The sequence below is a fragment of the Python bivittatus genome, unplaced genomic scaffold (assembly GCF_059951505.1).
Source record: "Python bivittatus isolate LINGU-HERP-01145 unplaced genomic scaffold, Pbiv_v1 ctg000020_np1212, whole genome shotgun sequence".
Classification (NCBI taxonomy): domain Eukaryota; kingdom Metazoa; phylum Chordata; class Lepidosauria; order Squamata; family Pythonidae; genus Python; species Python bivittatus.
In genome coordinates this window covers 30,542,165-30,566,356 of record NW_028277030.1, presented here as the reverse complement: position 1 = coordinate 30,566,356, position 24,192 = coordinate 30,542,165, and the positions used below count along the sequence as shown (strand labels likewise).

General features: G+C 34.8%; 1 protein-coding gene across 1 annotated transcript in view; it reads right to left on the bottom strand.

The window, feature by feature from the left end:
- The window catches only part of MYT1L (myelin transcription factor 1 like), a 237,386-nt gene extending 213,636 nt beyond the window's left edge, over positions 1-23,750 (bottom strand). The window contains exon 1 of the mRNA XM_088136652.1: positions 23,663-23,750. The gene's annotated coding sequence lies outside the window, so the exon portion shown is untranslated. The remainder of the gene's footprint in view (positions 1-23,662) is intronic.
- Positions 23,751-24,192: the final 442 nt, after the last annotated feature.

The window sequence follows — 24,192 nt, the reverse complement described above, 5'->3', positions numbered from 1 at the left end:
AATGATAAATCATAGCTATTATATACTTGAATTAAAAGAACTAAGCATTATGCAGGGTCATAGTAGATGGCACCAACTAGCTTGTTGTTGCTGATAATAAAAAAGCTAAATCATGTAGAATCTATATACTCCGATGGAAAGCCATCAAGAAATCTGCCCAAGAGGGCTTCCTTGCATTACCCACCATTAAAGGTGAGAGAGATGGTAACTTATAATAGCCTTTATAACTCACCACCTTTCCCCAGCACTAATCATTGTATGCAATCTAGGGAAGCAGTGAAGGCAGTGGGCAGTGGAGACTGGAACTTGAGTTTCTTTTCTAAAGCATCTACTAGACTGATCCACATTTCAGAGACAGAGACGCAGCAGAGCAAACTCTTTCACCGATCTTCTAATGAGTGAGGAGGAGGGAAGAATTGTTATAGGATGCCAAGTGTTAATAAGGATGGGGATGCTATGTATGGAATGTTTTATGGTTTTATATAGTTCTGTAAACTTCCAAGAGTTCCTGAAAGTTGGCCATGTAAACGTGATGTTGATAAATATGTACATAAAGTCCAGGATACCAAACCTAGTGCCAACTAATGTTTTTTTCATAGCTATTGAACATTTTTTGTATATGTCTAGGATTTTTAAATCTCAATTCTCATTTTTTTCCATAACTATTTTTCTAATGTATAATTGACTATTGCTAGTGTAGTTATATTTTAATTTTATAATTTCTGCTATGTATCATTGCCATTTATAACTTTCCCTTAGTACTTATTCTCAGCTAAAAATAGTATTACCACCCCTTTTCTATTACCCATGCCATTACAGGAATTAAAGAAATTCATCACTAGTATAGACGTCTACTGCATCCAAAAATCCAAATAGTTGGGAAAAAGCATCCAAAATATTTGAAGCCTAGGTCACGAACTGTACATATATATTTTATGCATCTCTCTCTCTCTCTCTCTCTCTCTCACACACACACACACACACACACACACACACACATTATGTATATTGATTAATGTGGTACCAGAGAGACTTAGGCTGAAGTTCACTTTTAGCTCACTGGCTGACTTTGAGCTAGTCATTCTCTCTCAGCTCAACCATCTCATCCATCTCACAGGGTTTTCGTCATGGAGAAAAATAGGAGGAGGGAGTGCTATGTACATTGTCTTGAATTCCTGAACAAAAGAAATTCAGTAAAGTGTAGAGATCAGGAGGAACTTCCAGATTGTATGAACTGTTAGCCAACGGAACAGGTTGCCATATAAAATGATGAGTTCTCCATCACTGGTGGTCTTCAGAGGTTGGTAAGTTATCTGTCAGAGATGCTGTAATAGATTCTGCATTGAAAGGTGGTTGGACTAGATGCTAAGTTCTCTTCTAACTTTTTTATTGAGAGAGAGAGAGAGAGAGAGAAAATAAACCAATGTGGTATAGTGGTTGGGTGCTGTACTAGAACGGGGACTCCCACATTCTAGTCCCCCTTAAGCACAGAAGCCAGCTATGTGCCTTTGAACCAGTCACTCTCTCTCAGCCCTAGACTGGGAAGTTGAAAAATGTTTATATATCTACATGTGTGCACACACACACACACACATTTAAAGGTAGGTACAGACTGCATTAAAAGTTTAGACAGAATTCTTTTCTATTAATCATACATCCCAAACTAGTGTGGTATCACTAAGAAATTACTGTAATACTTTTCAGCTACATTCCTATAAGTGCATATTGTATGGTTTAATTTTTAAAATCATTATATTTATTTTCCAACCCAAGTCTGTGTTACATTTCTTCAGAACATCTCAATAATATTGAGATATCGTTGGCCAAAGGGGTTTATTATCATTATACATACTAAGAGTGTGCCCAATTTTCCAAGTCCAATCATTATATAGCATTCATGTATTTTTGCCAAACATTATCTTTTATACTCTTTTTACAAATGTTTTCTAACAGAGCTTTGGTGAAAGCTTGAAATTAAAAATAATTTAATAAATAAGCCAAATTTTTCAGTTGTTGTTGTTCAGTCATTAAGTCATGTCCAACTCTTCATGACCCCATGAACCATATTGCGCCAGGCCTTCCTGTCCTTCACTGCCTCCCTGAGTTTGCTCAGTTTCATGCTCATTGCTTCAGTGATGCTATCTAACCATCTCATCCTCTACCGTCCTCTTCTCCTTTTGCCTTCAATCTTTCCCAGCATCAGGGTCTTTTCCAAAGAGTCCTCTCTTCGCATTAGGTGACCAAAGTATCTGAGCTTGAGCTTCATTATCAATCCTTCCAATGAGCAATTTTTTTTTTCAGTAGGCTATCAGGATTGACATGAATAACATTATTTCTGAACTACTGCAAATCTTGCCAAAATATAAGCCTGTCTAATCTGTTCAACAGTCATATTTCAGCTTAAAAAGATGGACTTATTTTGAAAGGTGTTTGACCCTTAATTTCAATAGTTCTATAGGATGATCCAAACTAGGCAAACCCTCACCCTCTAGTAGCTGTAAAAATATTCACTTAAAATGAAAATACACAGAAGAGTTTATATTAGTGTCAAAGCAGGAATATAAATGAGGAGTCTATTCTTCTTCATCACAACTACTGTCCTTGGTTTTTTGTTTTTTTTTAAATACAGTATAGTACAGTACCATTGCTATAGTAACAATATAATAGAATGTTCAGGATACCATCAATAGATAGTATACAGTACAACTTGCTTTACTCAAACAGAGTGACATCTAAGAGCTGCTTCATGTTGCAGTTTTGTTTCACAGAAATCTCACACTTTGTCACGCTCATGTTTCATGTATGTGTAAATCAGAACCAGGAATGACATGAAATATGCCTTTAATATCTCATAGGTTTGCTGTACTATAGCTTTGTACAGATTTCATTTCCTGACCTTGCCACTTCATCTTTATTTAATTTGATAAAATTTGTCCATAATCAACTTTTATATAAAGCCAAGCTTGTAGTCTGACTACTATAGAACTACACTAGAAAAGCATCAACATGGTAAGCTTTGTATGTATGGCTTTCACAGAAGTCTATATAAATATATTGGTTTTAATCATGAGGTCAAAAATCCATCACTTTTAGTTTCTGCGAATAGCTACAAATATTTGTGCGAATAGCAAATATTTGAAGCAGACATCAGCTACAGTGCCACTAACACAAAATGACCATTATCTGTGTAGTATAAATTTGTACAAAGAGGTTCACTTTTGGTACCTGAATAGGGAACAGAGACAAAAAGAACCTCTGTGTAACAATAAAGCACCAGCAATATAATTGTAAATCATGCTCATGCTGCACAGCTAATTGTTTTCACACTGCAAATTTAAACTGAAAGTGTGAAGGTATCACAGCCTCTATTTCTATGGTATCATTCAAATATTTTATTTATTTATTTATTTTACTTATATATCAAATTTGTCACCGCCCATCTTGTTGAAACGACTCTGGGTGGTTTACAAAACAGTTAAAATCAATTAAAATTAAAATATGTGATAATCTTAATAAATAGAAAATAAATAAATCTGAGAATAGGTATAAAATTGGCAGTCACTCAGGGAGCATCATCAAGGTGCCAGTCACCCCCAGGATTGGGTGAGATTGTTGTCACGCCACACAAGCTAGCAGATTCAGGTCTTTAATCCTTTCCAGTAGGCCGGGAGGGTAGGGGCCTGCTGCACCTCTGGGGGGAGAATGTTCCAAAGGGCGGGGGCAACGGCAGAGAAGGCTCTCCTCCTAGGCCCCGCCAGCCGACATTCTCTTGCTGACAGGGTACGCAACATGTCCTCTCTGCCTCACTGAGTGGGATGGGTTGATGTGATGGGGGTGAGACGGTCCCTCAGGTAACCTCAGGTAGGGCTTTAAAGATAATAACCAACAGTTTGAATTGGACCCGGAAGCAAACTGGGACCCAATGCAGCTCGCGCAGTAAAGGTGTCATTCTTGGGGAACCCAAAATTGTCCACGTCGCTGCATTTTAAACCAGCTGTAGCTTCCAGATACTCTTCAAAGGTAGCCCTTTAATATTATTAAAGAGTTATATTATTAAATTAATTATATTATATTAAAATAATTAGATCTGGCATCAGGGATTGCACATGCAAGGGCCAAAGCCCACCCCAAAACCCATCTTTTCACTGCTGGGACAACAAAATTGCTCTTTCCCTTCCAGGTAACTTCAGCAACAAAAAACAAAGTTGGTTTTGTAGCTAGTTCTTCAGCTGTGGCCACCATTCTAATTCTGCAGCAGCAGTGTTTGTCAATATGTTTGTCAATGGCCATGCCTCCTTCACAAGGTCAGAGAAGGTGAGGGGAAATAATTAGAGCTATGACCTGCCCTTGAAATAGATATTCTTTTCTTGCTCTAGCAGATTCGTCACTGTGATGGGACTTCATAACCTCTGCCACCATGGGACTGGGAGCTTCACTGATGCTAAGGCCCTCATCAAGGAGAAATATTGAATACTGACAGACCTGCAAAAGCTTGATGCCACCCCTGACTATAACTTTGTGTCATGATATGTATCTGAAGTGCTTCTCCATATTTCCTTTCACATGCCACTCACATGCAGTCTACCAAGGGATTAAAAAGAAAAGAACAGAGAAATCAGATTCATTTCTCTGTAACTGGGGTATTAATACATTTGGAATAGAATTATCAAATTCTTCTAGGTCACAAAAGTAAAGATTCAAGAGAATGACTGCCTCTAGGTAACATGGGATTTATATTTAGCAGATCAGCAACTGGGGAAAGCCATCTCAGTATCTATATGCAGACAAATTAAGTTGTTTAAAATGTACTGTGGATTTTTTTCTATACTACACTTTAAGATTAAGATCAATACGTATATATTTCTTCAATGATGCTGTTTAATTTATTTATTCAATTTGTATGCCTCCATAACATTGAAGAGATTCACGGTGACTTACCACAACATGTAACAACAGTAAATATTTCCAAAAAGTCCATGGTAAAAACAACATATGACATTAAAATAATTTAACTCAGCTCAAAACAAAGCAATGAACAATAAACATAAATAAAAATCACATATAGCATCCTTCCAACCTAATCCTCAAATGCCCTCTGGAATTGATAAAGGCATGCTCTTCCTCCAGGTAGGGCTGCAATTGGAGCACCACCAGAAGCTGAGCAAAGGCCCTCCTGGCCATGGTCTCCACTTGCCCATCAAGCAAGATCTATGAGTCCCAGAACAACCCCAAGTCATGCACCTGCTCCTTTGGGATAGTGCCTCGTCCTCAAAAGACAACACCAGAATAGACAGAGAATCAGGATGGACAAACAGCAACTCCAACTTGCTTAGGTTCTACTTTAGTTTGCTTGGTCCTTTTCAGACATAAACAGTCTCTAGACACCAAGGTAAAACTTTGAAAGCATCCCTGCCCCAACAATGCACAATTGGGTATTGTGGAGTCCTTGGGTTTCTCTGAGCTCGGTTGTTATCTTGCAGACGTTTCTTTACCTGGCTAGGTAACATCTTCAGTGTTAGAACGTATTAAAGATGTTACCTAGCTGGGTAACGAAATGTCTGCAAGAAAACAGCCAAGCTCAGTGAACCCCAAGGACTCCACAACACAACCCTGAGCTACATATATTCTCTTTTATTGATACAATTGGGTATTATCAGCATATTTCTGATATTCCATCCCAAACTGATGGATATCCTCTCACATCACTTTCATATAGATAGTAAAGAGCAAGGGGAACAGAACCAAGTCCTATGGTGCCACACACCATACTGGCTGCCTAGCTGATCTTCCCTCCTGACAACCATTGACTGGAACTGCCCATTAAGGAAGGATTAGATCCCCTGCAAACCAGTGCCTCCAATCCCTAATCCTTGCTGATGGATGCTTTGATTGATGGAGTTGAAAGCTGCCAAAACGTTTAATAGAACAAGGAGGGGTGCACTATCCCATCCAGGTCCTGACAAAAGTCATCCACCAGAGCGACCAATGCTGTTTCCATTCCGTTCCCAGGTCTGAATCCTGACTGTGTTACATTCACTGCATTTTTGTACAACCAAAAATGAAATATAGATAAAACAATAAAATTGAGTAAAATAATTGATACTGCTAAAGTATTTAAAACTACTAACATATATAAGGCATTCTTAAATGCTATCAATGGTTTAGCTCTCTTATTTCAGTAGGGAGTGTATTCCAAAGCTCAGGGACAACTGCAGGGAAAGTGAAACCCTGAGACACTGCCAGAGAGACCAAACAAATTCGTATGCAGACCTTAATAGATGTCTTTAACAAGCTTTAGGTATCAAACTTAATAAGGTGTTCTCATATAATTTTTGGCATGGCTGGGACTTCAAAAAACCTCCTGTTTTTTATCCAATTTTCACTGGATAAAAAACATGCAGACCAAATTGTGTAGGCACCAATTTGGAGACTGAAAACATTGTTTCAGTACTGGATTAACTAAATGCAAAAAGCTTTGCTAGAAAAAATTAAAGTTCTATAAACTACATGGTCATAGTCACTAACCTCAATACATTTTTTTACAAATGCATGCAAACTCAAAATCATTCTGCATAAGTGGTTTGCATGTCTCTAGCAAAAAGTAAGTACAACATATTGTGTGTATTTTCCAGCACTGAATAAAGAACCACAGCTGTTTATTTACTTAACAAAAAGCTGGCCTGCCCTTCACAATATTGCTGTCTACGCCCAATTCCTGAACAGGAAAGAATTCTCCTGTGTGATTAGCTTAAAAAAAGATTAATTGCCTTGAAAAGTGCATGCAAATAAGCAAAGAGACATGTGTTGCATGGTAAACATCTCCAGCAAAGCACAATTGATTCCATCTACATAAAAGGAGGCAAAAACAAATTGGTTGTGTTGTAGTTTAATTTCATTTTCTGCCATTTCTATTTACTTGATACCACAGGTACATATGAATTTGGCAGGGTCAGGCAAACCACAAACATTCCAGAATTGCATTGCAAATGGGAAGAACTCTACCAGCCATTTGCTTGCAACTCACATGTACCACAAGAAAGATTATGTGGATTGTCAGATTTCCAGGGAAGCAATGGTGGACTGAAGATGACTGCGGTGGAATGAGGAGCCAGTAAATGGATTGGCACCTCAAATTCCTCTCTGGATAAAGGGGAGACCTGGGATCACCCACAAGTGCTCCATACAGAGGCTTCCTCTAAGAAGACCATAAAACAGCAGTTTCTGGAGGGTTTTAGAGCTTTGGGAGCTGAGGGAGAGTTGGCTTTGCCCAAGCCGCAGTTCAAAGCCTTCAAACAGTCAGTCAGCTCACCCACTTCCTCTCTTAATCACTTCTGGAAATTGCTTGTTAACTGCCTTATTTATTTGTTTGTTTGTTTGTTTGTAATTTTTTTTATAGCCACCCATCTCACACAAGGTAACTCTGGGCAGAGTACAACAATTAAAAAATAAATACATAACAACAATTACACATAAAAAACTGTAAAAACACACAAAACAGGAGGGATAAAATTAATAAAGGAGCCATTGCAAAGTCTCCCTGGTCCCCTGGGAGCCCCAGACCTGATCACATAGCCAGGTCTTGAGGGACTTACAGAATGTTAAGATGGATGGAGCTAATCTCACTTCCAGGATAAGAAGATTCCACAAGGAATATCCATATTTTTGGATATTAAGAACCTTCAGAATGACAAGTTTCACCACACCAGATGGATTGAATCTCCTTCAGTCCTCAGTGAAAGAAGTTTCATGTAAGTTCAAGAAGTTTAAAAAAAAATGAAACAAACAGCAAAAGGGTGATTAGAATGTTGATTTTGGAAAGTTATAAATGGACTAAGGGGCCAGATGAATTGGAAATAAGATTTTGAAATTAATTATAAGAATACTTCCTGTGGGTTGTTTAAAATCCTATTAAAAATATATGAAAATTTTGAATCTAAGAAATCTTCCTGTGAGAAAATGTTGTGGATTAGAGAAAAACATGATAAGAGGAGACTTTGAAGGCTGAACACTAGAGGCAACCAGAAAAAACTAAAAATTATAATTATAGGAGAAAAGACCCACTAATACAGAATGGAGAAGAGTATTTCAACTTTGGAAGAATTCAATGATATTTGGGGACAATGCACCCAGAAAATTCTCTTAAGATTGTCTGTTACCATAAAAATGGGTTTAAAAGAAGAGATAGAAGAGGATACAACTGAGAATCAGGCTGTTTTGGAGTTTGATTTAAAAATACTGGATTTACAAATGAAACTGGCTTATGTCTTAATAACTAAAATGGATATATAAATAATAAATCAGAAGAGTGACTTGGACAACTTTCTTATTTTAGACTTACAAAAGAGATGTGTTATACTCATGAAGGAGTTCAAAGACAAAGAGAAAATGAAAAGAAACAAGCTTTTAGGACACTATTTAAAGGGAATAAATATCAAGATTTTTAAAAGTAAAAAAAGGAATACAATGTTGGCTTATTTGATCAAGGCTAAAATATATATGATGTTCTTTCTAGTAGCTCTTAATGTTTTTTTCTTGACCAGGACTGAATAACGAGGCTTTAAAGATTTGCTTATAGATAAGATATGGGAAGAAGATTTTTTTAATGTATTTTCTGAGAAAGTGATAAGCTATGGTATTAAAAGGAAAGGATTACAAAGTTGGCTTATTTGATTAAGGTTAAAATATGGATGTTGTTATTTCTGGTATGTGTTAAACTTGTGAAGGAGTTTCTGAGAGGAAATACAGAGAAAATGATAAGAAATTAACTTATGGGACACTATAAGTTAAGTCTTGATGGAGGAGGAAGTCATTTCTTTAAATATCTTTTTTCTTTATCTTTTTTCTTTTTCTCTCCACTATTTATTTTTATTTTTTACTTTTTTATATTTTTCTTAGTTTGCATTAATTTTTTAGCCTTGTATTTTTAAATTTAAATAAATATTATAAAAAAAAGAAAGATCATGTAGATTGTCAAATTACATTAATTAATTTGAAAGTCAATGTTAATCTTCTCACAGGAAGAAGAGAAGCAGGATAAGGCTCATGATTCCTAATCACAACAGGTAGCTTTATAGAATCTGAGATAATGTTTGGAAAAGTAGGCATTATGTTCTTGTTTTGTCTGTTTTCCAGATAAGAATCTGCATACAAAATTAAAGAAAGATTCAGTGTCTCCTATGGAGTAGCAGATAGTGTCCCATTATTTATTTGGGGGGGGGGGAGTGAAAAGATTAACCACTACTAAGATAATACAGAGAATAAGTGGCCCCTTTTTTTCCTCTTAGGAGATGGTAAATGAGGTGAAAAGTATATGAAGACTAAAAGAATGTTAAAGTATGAAGTTGGCAGAAACAATTTTGAGCAAGCATGCATTTGCTACATGGTGATGCTTAACATTATTAATGCTGCTTTATTCCATTGGAATTCTTATTATTGTATATCAGTTGCTACATTTAGATTCGGCATCCATTTAATCATGCATGCTTTAACTTGTTCAGTTTCTGAGTCATATTTCACCAACAATTTGTATGCAAGGCCCAGCAAATACTCCAAATTGTATGTTATAAGTTTTTCAAATTCAGTCAGTTTTCTATGTGTTCCCCTTGTTTCTGCACTTCTTCTAATACTATATTACTTATTTGAGGATATTGAAACCAGTTGGATTGTTCTGGCCCATTCTGAAGAAAAAGTCGCAGAAGATTACTTACCAATAATCAAATCTTGCATGCTATACAATTTCTTGTCTTTCCATTGAATGAATTTCCCTGTCCTTTCCTCTTCATAAAAATAAGTATTTAAGCAAGGGGGGGGGGTTGGGGGGGCCAATTATTTTCCTGTATATATCCCAAACTTTTAATATGCTGCTTATTATTGTATAATCTCTTATGAACTCTTTATTTCTGTTGATAACGGTCCAAAGATATTTGCACAGTCCATCTGGAAGTCCTGTTCCATAAGTAGATGTAGCCAAGCCATAAGGAGATACAATCCAATCTGCGATTCCACAGCTAGCTTGGCAATACAGTTTGAAATTTGGAACTGTCCGACCACCTCATTCTTTTGAATCCTGTAGTATCTTGAATTTAATCCTTGATTTTTATTGGAAAATATGTCTCTGCCGGTCATTCAGTAACTTGTTTTCAATTTTTATTTGATTCTTTTGGAAGAGAAAATTAAGCTTTGGTAGAATATTCATTTTTATAGCTGCAGTTCTTTCTAACAAAGACATTCTCAATTTTCTCCATCTTGAAATGTTCACCGTTATATTTTTCCAAATCTGTGAACAATTATTTTTAAACAGGTCTTTATTATTTTATGTCAGATAGATTCCTAGATATCTGATCTTTTTAACAGTGATGTTGAACCCTGTCCTTTAGTACAAGAACTTCTTTTTTTCCTCTGTTAAATTTCATTCAATTTAAGTTTTGTCCTTATCACCTCGATCATCTGACATTGAACCATGCTACTGTAAGTTATTCCATTATCAATTCTAAAGAGTCCTTTGGCTAAATAACTGTAAGTACAACATCATCAGCATATAATTTCAAACATTCTTGATTTGCTAATTTAATCCCCAAAATTTTGTCTTCTTTATGTACCTTCTTTGCCAATGGTGGTGATGATGATGATGATGATGATGATGATGATGATGATGATGATGATGATGGAGGGAGGGAACAGCCTTGGGTTGTCTCCTTGATTATGGTACAAATTTGAGTTAAAAAAACATCTTGGCATTTTGTTCTTATAAATACTCTGTATCCTTGTGAGAAAAATTAGAGGCACAATACATCTTTTTCAGAATGATGAACATGAAAGACCATTCCAAGTTACCAAAAATTGTCTCCACATTGAGAAATATCATAGTTGCCTTCTTGTTTTTTATAAATTTATATTATTGATAACATTCAGGATATATCAGAAGTTTTCTCTCAAGTATATTTTTGGAACAAATGTTGTGTTTAAATAATTTCCAATCTTTTCTGAATAAGATCTTTTTCAACAGATCTAGGTTTTCTTACAAGGTTGTTTAAACCCAGCTAACCTGTATTTCTGCATACGTGAACTACAAGGGATACTACACTTATGGATATTTTGTGCTTACTTTGTAAGTCACCCTCCCTGACAATATTTTATAACCATAAAACATAAAAAAGGGACTGATCTTGTAGTGAATTAAAATAATCACTCTATTCAGAATAAAGACTGGATATCACTCTTTCTTTTTCCAATGGATCTTTGTTAGTCTCTTTGTTAGAGAGTATTGATAATATGATACCAACTGAGTCTCTAAACTGGGCCACAAAATGAAAGAGAAGACTATTTGTCTCCTAAGATATGCAGCTGTTCAAAATTCTGACTTCAAACAGATTGGATTATCACATGACAGAAACAGGGATTTGTTAAACTAAGACCAAGATTACAGCTTAATTTATAATGTTGAATTAGTTTGCAATTTTGTTTGGCTTTGACCAGACTATTGTGAAGTAGATTTGTGATTACTTGTCATCAAGCTATAGGGGAATTAATAATCCAGAGATGTCAAATTCAAATTCTGAAAACAAATATTATATCAAATAATAGTAAATTACCATTATTTTTCCTTGTGCCTACAGGCAGCCCTTGCTTAACAACTGTCCCATTTAGCAAATGTTTGAAGTTACAACAGTGCTAAAAAAGTAACTTTATATCCAGCCCTTACAACCGTTGCAGCTTTTGGGTCATACGATCGCCATTTGCATGCTTCAAGCCAGCTTCTAACAAGCAAAGTCAGTGGAGACACCGGCACTGAAATCACAAGTTGTGGTCACGTGATGCCTCGCTTAACAACCATGTTGCTTAGCGATGGAGTTGGTAGTCCAGACTGCAGTAGTTAAGCAAGGACTACTGTACATAAGGATGTATGTGATTGAGTTTAAAACATTGATTTTGTTTCCTTTTGCACTCCTCACTGATATTTTAAAATTACACTTCAACCACATATTGAACATAAAATGTTCAACGGTCCTATAACTTCATTGAAACAACTTTTCCAAAGTTTTCAGTTCTTTACAATTCAGCAAGACTGAATTGGCTACTGGCTTTCGAGCATTCCAAAGCTGAATGAGAGAAAATATGCTTTCTTTGCTTTTATAGAATTCTGTTTTAATTATCCCAGACATCTTTCTTAATACATCATAGGTAACCATGCAGAATTGCACCTTTCTGAGGAATATCTGAAATATTATTGTTAACTGTACATTTTAAAGCTCAAGGTATAATACAAGAGCAATGTGGGCTACAACTGACATGATTCATTTTATCCACATACTGAAAAATCCTTTTCTCTGATAGAATTGGATGAGGGTTTTGTACACAGAAACACTCAATCATCTACTTAGCACCTACAGTTTCCAGTTCAGAAAAGGGTTGGGTAGCCATAACCTGTACACAGAGGAAGTGGTTGGTCTTGGCATAACCTGAGGGCGTGCATAGCCCCTGGTGCCATTATAGTTGCTATGGTGGCCTTTAGAGCCCCATTCTTCCTCCTCCTGCACATTGTAGTCAGCAGGTGCAACTAGAAGACTCAGCATGAGTTCTTACCCAGCAGGGAGCAGCAGTTGGCCTCCCTCTTTCTCCCATAGCCTTTTTCTAATGCTATTGGCCCCCAAGCCTGAGGCTACTGCTGCCACCAACTCCTTATGTTGTAACTGCCTCATGTTTTGGGCAGCCCAGCCACGTTGGAACTGGTTGTTTCCTAATTTAGATAATACCCCTGTCTAAATAGCCAGTTATCCTTGTGAATTCAGAGATATATAGAATAAAAATAAAGTTGAAAGCAACTGTATGTATCTAATTTCAAGGCCTACTGCTCTCGTCATACAGGGCATTAGCTCAAGGATAAAATTAGTTACAGAGATTGCTTCTGCATATGGATAAAATATAACATTTCCAGAAAACCTAAATGAAACTAGTACCAATAGAAGAGAATATATGTAGCTCAGGGTTGAACTGTGGAGTCCTTGGGATTCTCTGAGCTTGGTTGTTTTCTTGCAAACAATGCTAGCACTGAAGATGTTACCTAGCTGGGTAACGAAATGTTTGCAAGAAAACAACCAAACTCAGAGAACCCCAAGGACTCCACATGAAACTAGTAGCTGATCAAAGCATATAAAAAGGAGTCCCTTTAACATGTGCTTTGAGTTTTGTTTTATGAGAAATGCACTGCTTTAATTAATGTTTACCGTACAAATTGCTAGCGGTATCAGCAGCAGCAGCTTTCTTTTATAAAGATAATTAATGGATTATTTGCTATCCTTAAAACCACAAAACATTCACATCCGTGACTTTCCGTGCAGCTAGGTGATTCTATACTTATCAGGAGACTGGAATTTAATTTGATTTTATAACCTATCAAATGTTCAAAGTGATTCAAGTACACATTTGCTGGTGGGCTAAAGCTGTGTTCTTTCCAAAAGCATCAGAAGCATTTCTTCCTTTAATTCCTGTTGGTCTGTTGTGTTACCCTATCCCAATATACCATAAGTGCTCTCTTTAGCCTGCTGACATCAGCAGAGGCTATGTGATCAATCATAACTGACGGTCTCCTGAGAGTGAAGCAGTCAGAACAGCTAAGGGTGCCGAGATGGTGTCAGTGAATGATAGTCTAAACTCTCTGGTACCATATTTCTAAACCACAATTTTCCATGAGAAAGAGTGTGGAAGGATTATTTGCCCACTAAAATATATAGTGGTAATTCATATAATCCTGCATTTACTCTTTTATAAACAACAGCAAGCCTACGAATATTTATATAGAAATAAGTAATTAAATAATGAGGAAAAAGTAAAGGGAACAAAAAATAGAAATAGTAGGAAAAAGAAGATGACTGAGAGACTGATGAGAAGCAATGGGAAGGAAGATACCAATGCAAAAAAAAAAAAAAGTTTTACTGATTAACATGAACCTGTCATCTTCACAATACATCAGTTAGCACGTATTATATAAAAGCATTTCTCAAACAAAAGAAAATAAAGATAAGAGGTAGATTGCTAACAGCAGTGGAAAATCTTTACATCTCTTAGAATCAATCAGGGGTCTTCACTAATACAGTATGTGTGTATGTGTGTGTGTGTGTGTGTGAGAGAGAGAGAGGGGGGGGGAACTAAAACTGGCAGAACAGAACCTTGACTTACCTTTCAGGAATATGGAGTGTCTATTAAAAATGAATATCTACTGAATCTGAATGTACATTATTTGCATCAATTTGCCTCAATTTCATGATTATACAATTGATGTTAATAGTGTCATTTGCAACTATACCTCAGTTGTATGGACAAAGCCTTGATTTAATAGGAAGTAGTCCATTAAATGGAGGTAAGGTCTGAGCAAAAAAGATGCCCATTGTATCCAAAGTCCACCAAACTAAAGTATATTAAACTGAGCCTTTCTGAGGCTATTCTAGTGCACTACATAGGAGAAAACTGCACATGTAGAGGCAAAGTTTTCTATATATTAATATATATCCCTACTATGAGTGGAATATTATGGCAAATATTACCTATATAGTATGGAGCCCCCAAGGTACAACAGAACAGCTCCTATAAACATAGATCCTATCAACATTTCTTCAAAAGAGATGGAGATACATACATACATACATACTGGATTGAAGGGTGGAACATGGTAGTTCTGTGGGCCCATTCATACAGTAAACTGAACTGGTAACTGCTAATACCATCTAAATGTTTATCTAAATGCTTCCATTATACAAGTCTTATTTAATGTCCATTGTTTGCACAGGCAAAATTAATGTTGCAGTGATATATTATCATCTATTAAAGGAAATAAGTAAGTGAATTCTAGTCTTGGAAGAATTCTTTCTGCAGAAATTCAGCATGGTTGTGTCCTACAAAACAGTCATGGGAGGAGAAGAGAAAAAAATTAAACTATGTAGAAGAAAAGTCTGGATTAATCTAAGAGGAAATCATATAAATATTTCAGCAATGATTCCTCTGACCCAGAGGAAATGTCTTATGAATCATCTAGACTTTCCCTTAGAATCACTATGAGACTTGATTTCTTCATTTCTAAACCAATTATTTTCTAGGTTTGAAAACAGAACATGTCTCCCATGGGAGCATCTGACCTCTCAAACATTCTTTTAAAAAATGTTACTGAAAGAGGCCATTTGAAATCAAGGACTAAATGTATGTGAGCTTAAATTTACATGTGGCAATCCAAGAACCCCTGTAAAGTAATATTCTTCTCTAAGTGTCTAAGAATTTTATAATCTCATATCTGATTGGTACAATTATAATTATATGGAATGTTGGGGGCAGCATATCTCACATGGATATAGCATTATAAGATCAGTCAAGGGCCACACCTATGTAAACTTCTCCCTCTTTTGTAGATATGTAATGTAAAATGTAAACAGCATTAAAACAGATCTTTGTAATCTGAATCCTTGGATATTACAGATATCTGTGTAATTCATTTTCAAAGAACAATCACACTAGGGGAAAAAAAAGATTTGGTCAAATTATTAATTTATCAACTTCAAAGGCAAACATCACATGCCATAAAATAATCCATGTAGTCCTATTAAGCTCCTCTTCTTCTGTTTGTATAGCACAATCTGTTCTTCCTAATTCCCCTTCTCAACCACCAGAATTTATGAATTCATTCATTCATTCATTCATTCATTCATTCATTCTAAAAATTGCCTGACTCTGGATGGCTTACAATATTAAAAGCAGGAAAACAGTCCAACAATGAGAACAAAGATCACATGCATCCAGAAAAGAGTTACTTAACCAAATAAAATTCTATAGGGGCTTGATACCACCCTACCCAAGGTCTGAGGGAACAGCTAGATTTTCAAGGATGTTTTGAATGTCATCAAGATGGGAGCCACATGGTTCGAGGATGCCGTTTCAAAGAGCAGGTGTCGCAACAGAGAAGGCATACTCCCTATGACCCAATAGATGACATTGTTTAATATGATATTGGAAGATGAGAAGCCTAGGTTGGAAGGATCCAATAAACAACTGGAGTAGAGCAGAGGATGAATACAAGCAATGCTGTTGCTTAAGAAGTGACTGGATTAAAGCCAAAGGTATGTGTACACTGTGTAGTAACTTCTGGCTTATTCCCATACCTAATTAAGTGTCTAAGCATGCTCCTAAATTATGTTGTGTCTTATTTTTCTTCCCACTCTTTCTTTCTCCCTTACAGTTTTTCTTTGCTTACTTTTTATTCTCCTTTATCATACATTCTTTCACTTGTTCTTCTTCTGTTCCAAATTTCAATAGAAGTTTACACATTTTAGCAATAACACGTTCATCATTTGTACACAGACTCAATCTTACCATGCTCAAAACCAAAAGTTCTTTTATCTACTTTAAATCTTTCTAGCAATTACACATAAGAAAACCATTGATAAGTGTATCCTTCTGCCACCATGTCCTCTCTTGATTTTATTTTGCATTCTCCCTGACAAAATTCTAATATATCACAATAAGTTAGCCATCTGTGTTTACTTATAATTTCTCTTCTATAAATTGTTTCTTGTGCTGAGAGCCACAAAGGTATTTTTGGGCACAATCTGGGTTTATATCTGTTCCATATTCTTAGTGTGGCACATCTAACAAAGTGATTTTTAAAATCTACATTGACCTTAGCTTTATCGTACCATAAATATCATGCCACCCAAACCTCAAGTTATGTTCTTCTAGCTCCAAAAGCCTTCTGTTTCTCAACAACACCCATTCTTTCATCCAAACTAGACAGCAAGCTGCAAAATTAGTGCTATATAAGCCTCTTTCCAAGTCTCTGGCATCTTTCCTCCCTGTAAAATAGAATTCATTGTATTTTGCAGAGGTTGTAAAAGTTTACCCTCAAAGCATTTATAGTAAGAACCTGGTAATCCATCTGGTCCAGGTACTTTTCCTGGTTTATCTTTTTTATAGCTTCAGAATCTTCCCTTATTGTTATAGATCAATTCATAATCTGTCTTTGTTTCTCTGTAATCTTTAGTAGATTTTGTTTTTTTAAAACATTCATCTATTTTCTCCAAAGGAATATTATGTCCTTTATACAAATTTGAATAGTACTGATAAAACTCTTTTTGTATAGTCACATTATCCATTAATATAGTATCTACCTCTTGAAGTTTCAGTATCATTTTCTTTTCTTAATTTGTATGCTAGCCATTTCCCTGATTTATTTGCAAATTCAATTTCTTTTGCTGTACATAATTCATTTTTATTTTCATTTCTCTTACTATTAACATTGATCATTGTTGTTGTAAAAGTTTAATTTGATGAGAAATACTTATCTTCTCTGGAGATTTCTTTAATTCTTATTTTCTTTTTATCTCATCTAAAATAGCCTGTGTTTTTTGCTTGCCTCTTCTTTTTGAGTTCAGTATTATGTTGTGTAAAATAACCTCTAATAAAAGCTTTACTTGCATCCCAAACCATTCTTAAATCAGTGCCATTATTTAAATTATTTTCAAAAAATTATGTTATTTTCTTTTTACAATAAGCCATTATTGCTTCTTTCTGTAACAATGTTTCATTTAATCTCCATCTAAAAGAACTAGATTTCCTTTTATAAACCAAACTCACAGGATTATGATCAGAAAAAGTATTTGGTATAATCTCTACTTTAGAGATCTTTGTAGCCAAATTCTTCGAGATCCAAAACACATCTATTCTTGAGAAGGATCTATGTCTTTCTGAAAAGTAGGTTTACTCTCTAGAATTACCATTTTTCTGTCTCCATATATCCACTAACTCTGAATTGTCCATTAAATTAAAACAAAATGGTAATTTACCTTGGGTGATTTTAATATTTTTCTCTGAAGTTCTATCCATTTGTGGGGCGATCATTCCATTCCAATCCCCCATCAAACACCAATTTTCATAAGAAAAACCTATTAATCTTTCCATAAGTAGTTTGTAAAAAGTTACTTTATCCTCATTTGGAGCATAAATTCCAAGTACCATAGTCTTAACCCCATGTAAGTCAACTTCCACCCCCAAAAATTCTTTCTTTAGAGACTGTGTTAGAAAGTCTATGTATTTGTGCATTTTACTAATGCTTCAAGCAGTGACAAAACGGTAGCCACTCTGATCCATAAACACCTCTCTTTACACTTTCAGCAAGTGATAGCTGACATAAATTATCATTTCTTCATTCTAGTTGGTAAAATTTCTGATATAACTATGGTTATTATAAATGTTTATGGTCTTAAGTACTTTTTATCATTTAAACAATATCAGTTATTACCCTATTATTGTAGCAGATTTTAACAAGATATTAGGTCCTGAATTAGATAGGAATACACCCACTTGTAAAAGACAGTCATTAATGAGAAATATAATTAGGGCATACATGGATGATTGATTAAATTTAATTCATCCCTCATATTTGTTACATTCCAAATAATAGGAATATACAACCCTGAGTATATGATCTCAGCAGTGCATTAGAATTTTTTTAGACTTCATTTTTTTTTTATTTCTTAAAATGCAAACATGCCCAATTGAAATCTTTCATATACTGAATCACAGCCCAATCACTTTAAATTTACAACTACAACAATTTAAACTATCTGGAAGCTGTCTGTCTGTTGAATGACAGGGAATTTATAAAGCAGATAAGTTCTAAGACACTATAATATATTGAATTTAATGTGGGGATGCATCACATAAGAAGAAATAAAAAAAATAAACAGACTAATTTGAGAGATAAATTGAAAGCCTTTCTCAGTAGACCAACTATCAGCTTATACAGTGAGATAAAAGCAACTAAATATATATTGAATTATATCACAGCAAACTGAATTCATGCTAAAATGTTTATATCAAAATATTGGGGAAATAGTGAAAGACCTGGCAGATCTTAGCAAACCATGGGAAGCAAAAATAAAGATGAAAATACTGCCACAGCCATTAAATATGAGAATGATAAGATATGTAGCATCCCAAAGGATGTATATTTTAAAATTTTATTCACATATAAATATGTATAGTAAGCCTGAGGATTTATCTATGAAAAGGCTTTTTTTAGCTAAAACTGACCTTTTGCAGTTGAATTTCTCACAACAATTATTACTCAGTCAATATAACGTTTCATAAATTTCTATGGGGTTCTTCAGTTCTGAAGCTGTCTTTGAAAAATACGGAATTGCAAAAGATAAGGGACTGGGTTTTCTAAATGTTGAATTATACTACTATGTACACCTTTTGACTAGTACCAAATTTTGTATGCCTTTACATAGTGCAAATTCTACTTCCTGGGCCCTTTTAGGAATATTTGTATACAATACCTTTAGCTAATTGTATTGTTTGGGTTCCAAATGAAATAGATTTGCTCTATCTCCTGTTACTATCTCATTGATTTGAAAACTATGGTATATTATTTCTGGGAAAATGTGTTTTGGTCCTTTTTCCCATGCTAAATTGATGCTCTAGGGAAATCCAGATCTCAAAACGGATTTTTAAAAAGATGTAATGGAAGATATGGATGGATGCTGGGATCTTTACTTTAGATCAACTAGTAGATGATAACAACAAATTCCTATAATTTTTAATGTTAAATGTTTAATACCATTTGTCAGTTGCTACTCACTGGCCATATTTACAATTACAACATTACTGATATCTTACTTATATCAGCAGCATTATCATCCTCAAGAGACCCCTAAATTATTGGAAAGGATCATTAAATCTTATGGGACCAAAGAGCCTATTATCAGTCTTTATAAATATATGTTATTAATCAATCAATTTGATATTCAAATGTTAAAGCCTGAATGAAATAAAGAACTAGAGACCCACATTTTATCTAAGGAATGGGAGAATATTTTGACCTCCATACCAAAACCCTCATTAGATTTTAGATTACAGTTTATAGGAAAAAAATAGTATTCTGGAGTGATTGCATTTGTACAGAAAAGGAATGAATAAATCATCATGTTGTTGATGATGCAACCAGAATAATAATTCATTGAAATGTATGTTTTTGCAGTGTCCTGAAGTTATTATGTTCTGGGAAGAAATAAGTACATATATTAATTTTATTTTGAAGCAAAGTGTAGTATTTCTGAATGGATGCACACTTTCTCATAGCTATATAACTACTACATGACAATTGACAGAACACAGATGGATTCATCATTGCCAAAAATTTAGTATTTCAACATTGGAAAGCCAAATTTATGGCCTCAATTACTCAGTGGATTGAAGGCCTAGTGTTACTCGTATCTTATGAAGGAGCTTGTTTATCTGTTTGTTTATTCCATTCATACTTAGTTGTCTGCCCACTCATGTATGACTATCGGCACCTCACAACTCAGTCAGTAAAAATGATTATATATAAAAAGAACAGAAATATAATGCCGGGGTAATAATAATCTAACACACAGTGCACAAAGACATTCTCAGCCAACATCCTGGTCCAACGCCTGAGTTGCCTATAGACATAGACTATGCATAGACAATTACAATGAAATATGGTTATCTTTTAGTGAAACTGTTATATAAAACTGTGTTTTATATATATATATATATATATATATATATATATATATATATATACACACACACACACACAATGTTTTTTCCTCTTTTTTTAAAAAAAAAATACATTTCTCTTATTTTTTTCCTCTGTTCTTTTAAATAAATGAACCCCCCGCCTCAAAAATAGCATATTTTAAAAGGAAATATGGAGAAGTTACGTTCTGTCTATTAAAAACTAGACCTGGTTCTGAGTGCAGAATCAGATCATAAAGTCCTTGCAAAATTACAACTTAAACTAAAGAAAACTAATAAAATCAACAGACCAAAAAGATACAGCTTCAGCAGTACTCTATATGATGATGTGGTGATGGTAAAGAAAAGCTGTAATTAATTATATTTGATAAATATAATTATCTGAGAATTCAGGACTGAAATTCATGGTATCATTAAAGAAGGAAGCAAAGAAAAAGCAAATGAAAGAACAAGAAAAAAAATGAGATGCTGAAAATTGCTAAAGAAATGTGGAAAGAAAAAGGCAACAGAGACAGAAGAAAATTTGCCCAACTGAATGTTGAGTCCCAAAGAAGAGCAAGTAGAAATATGTAGTTTTATCTAAATAAGCAGTACCAAGAAATTGAGAGCCATCAAATGAGGGGGAAAAGATATTTATTTTAAAAAATTGAAGAAATCAATGAACTTTTAAGAAAGATAGGCATGATAAAAGATAGAAAAGGCAACAATCAGTTAGAAGAGATATAAACAGATGGTGCCAATATATAGAAGTTCTCCACAAAAAAGATCCTAAAACCAGTCATTGATACAAAGGTTTGATCGCTAAACTAGAGCCAGACTTTCTGGAAAGTGAAGTTAAATAGTCCCTAAGAAAAGACTGCTAACAACAAAGCTACAGGGGTTGATGAAATACCAGCAGAAATAATTAAAATCTTACAATATGATAAAGTGGTATATGTGGTTTCTAATTAGATATAGAAAAGCAGCAGTGGCCAATGGATTGGCAAAACATTCTGGTACCAAATATAGAACAGTACTAAAGACTGCTCTGAACACTTCTATTTACCTTACATACTATTTAAATAATGCTCAAGATTTTGCAATCCAGATTTCAAAATACATGAAATGAGAACTGCTGATATACAAGCTGATTCAGAAGAGACAGAGGCATCCATGATCATATTGCTAGCATAAAGGAATGGGAAAAGGGAGTTCCAGAAATGGTTGCCTTTTTGGTTTTACAAAGGCTTTTGATTGTGCAGATCAAAACAAATTAAAAAATGAGTGTTCCAGGTCATCTCATTTGCCCACTGAAGAATTTGTATGATGACCAAGAAGCAATTGTTAGAAGGAATATGCAGTGACTAAATTGTTCAAGATCACAAAGGGTATGTGCTCTGTGTGTTGCTCCCTTATGTACTGTAACTTATGTACAGAGTACATCATGAGAAATGCTAAACTAGCATAAATGGAAAGTGAAATTAATATTGCTGGGAAATTTTTCAATAGTCTCAAATATGCTGCTAATACTCCTTTGATGGCTGGAAGTGAAAAAAGTGAAACACAAGTAAACTATTGTTGAAGGTGAAGGACAATGGTGCCAAACCTAGTCTGCTGCTCAATAATTTATAAAAAAGCTATGTTATATCAATAGGAAAGGCCAACCCAATGCAGAGAAGAAGTTGAAATGCTCACAGACTTTATCTTCCTAGGCCCCAAAACTGGCAGGGATGGGAACGGTAGCCATGAAATAATGAGGCAACTGCTACTTCAGAGAAAGACTATGACAAAGCTAGGCAAAATATTAAAGTGCAGAAATACTGCACTGACAACAGAAGTAGATATTGTCAAGGCCACAATTTTTGCAGCTGTAACATATGACAATGAAAGCTGGGGCCTGTCAAAAGTCTTCTGACAAACACATTTCTTAAATACTGAAAAATGTTCACGTTGTGAATGATCAATGACTTTAGAAATTGAAAGCATTTTAATTTGATCTAATTATTTTCAGCTAATTAATTTCAAAAATATATAGTTCATTTTCTAAACAGGTGGAAATCAGTCAGAAAGATGCCCCATAAAGAAAGCTTCCATAAAAAAAAAATGTCTGTTTTACTATTGCATTTATATTCTGCCTTTTCTCTCAAGAATTTAAGGTCATACACTGAAACCACTGGGTAAAGTATGATATAATTCAAATCTCCCTCACCTAACTGTGTGGTGGAAACAACGCCAATAAAGTAAGAAATACAAATTCACATATGGTGTTACATTTATTTGAGTGAAAACAACAAAACAGTTTTTATAACAGCGGACATCATTGTTTCCTGTTGCAGGAGTAGATTAGATACTATTAGTAATGACAAATTTCAAGAACCCATTGCTAGGTAGCATTTGAGACAGTTAGATGCATCCAATATCCTGTTACTCATATATACAGGAGTAGGCGAAATAACTGGAGATGTATCTTCCTTCCTTCCTCTACAAGAGCACAGATCAGGTACGATATAGTCTATCTTACTGCAAAATGATGTAGCATGGCGTTCAGAAACTTTGTTCCAAAGTAGCACTATAAATAAGGAGTACCTCATAAAAACAAATTTCTAAGTACAATTATGCACATCTTCATCCATTTCCATTCTATTCTTAGGTTGCTGAGTGTCATAAAACCACACAAATTAATCTCTGCTTTATGTCTGAGAGAGCTACTAGAAAACTACTGCTGACTATAGAAAGAAATACAACTAACTTTCTGTGCATGTGTACCTGCATGTCTGTGTACATGTTCATATTTTAAAAGAAATCCATAAACCTGCATATATATTTGCTTGATATTTTCTCACAGTTCTCATTTTGTATTTAGAAAATGCTATAGTAAATTAACGCTATTTGGGAATCGGTGCTCCTTTATGCTGTTTATATAATTGCATTAGCAGAAGTAGTATATGCATATTCTGTATTTCGGTAAGACTTTAATCTTATAGTGTGAACTGTCCTTTTAAGAATGCAACATCCAAGAAGCTGTGGAACAGCAATCAGATAATGTCACAGGGGGCACCAAGAGTAGCAAAAAGGAAAAGCACAAAAAGATTATTGATTTTCGTCAATAATCTCTCAATAGTATATCGTTCAATTGTACCTGAAATTGTTTAGTGAAATAATCGTTCTTTGGTCCAGTCTCTGTTTTCCAAGCCTATCACTGCGTTGGATTCACCAGTTTTCCTCCAAATTCATTTTCTGAAAATAAAAAAGAAATAAATAATAAATTCATGAATAAATAATAGAATAAATCTGCATCATCTTTTTCTCTCTCTCTCTCTCATTATGAAAGAGCATACAACCAATACTGAGCTGAATATAATGATCAGAACAAAAATGGCTGACATTCTTATGTCCATGCTTGTAATAGCAAAAGATTTCATGCAGGGCTGTAACAATGAAGATCCATAGTATGGGTAGAATCTACAGAGATGCTGTTTTTTTTAACAGGGCTATCTCCCAATGTGGAGTCTAAAACAGTTGTGCCATGAATGAAAAAAAACTCTTATATTCAGTTCATTGTGATTTATATTTGTAAATCTACTGCAGTATATATTCCTTCAAATATTCAATTTTTTCTCCCTAGTGTCCATGTTATGACGGCTAGTTTTTGTAATTTTCTACAGTTTT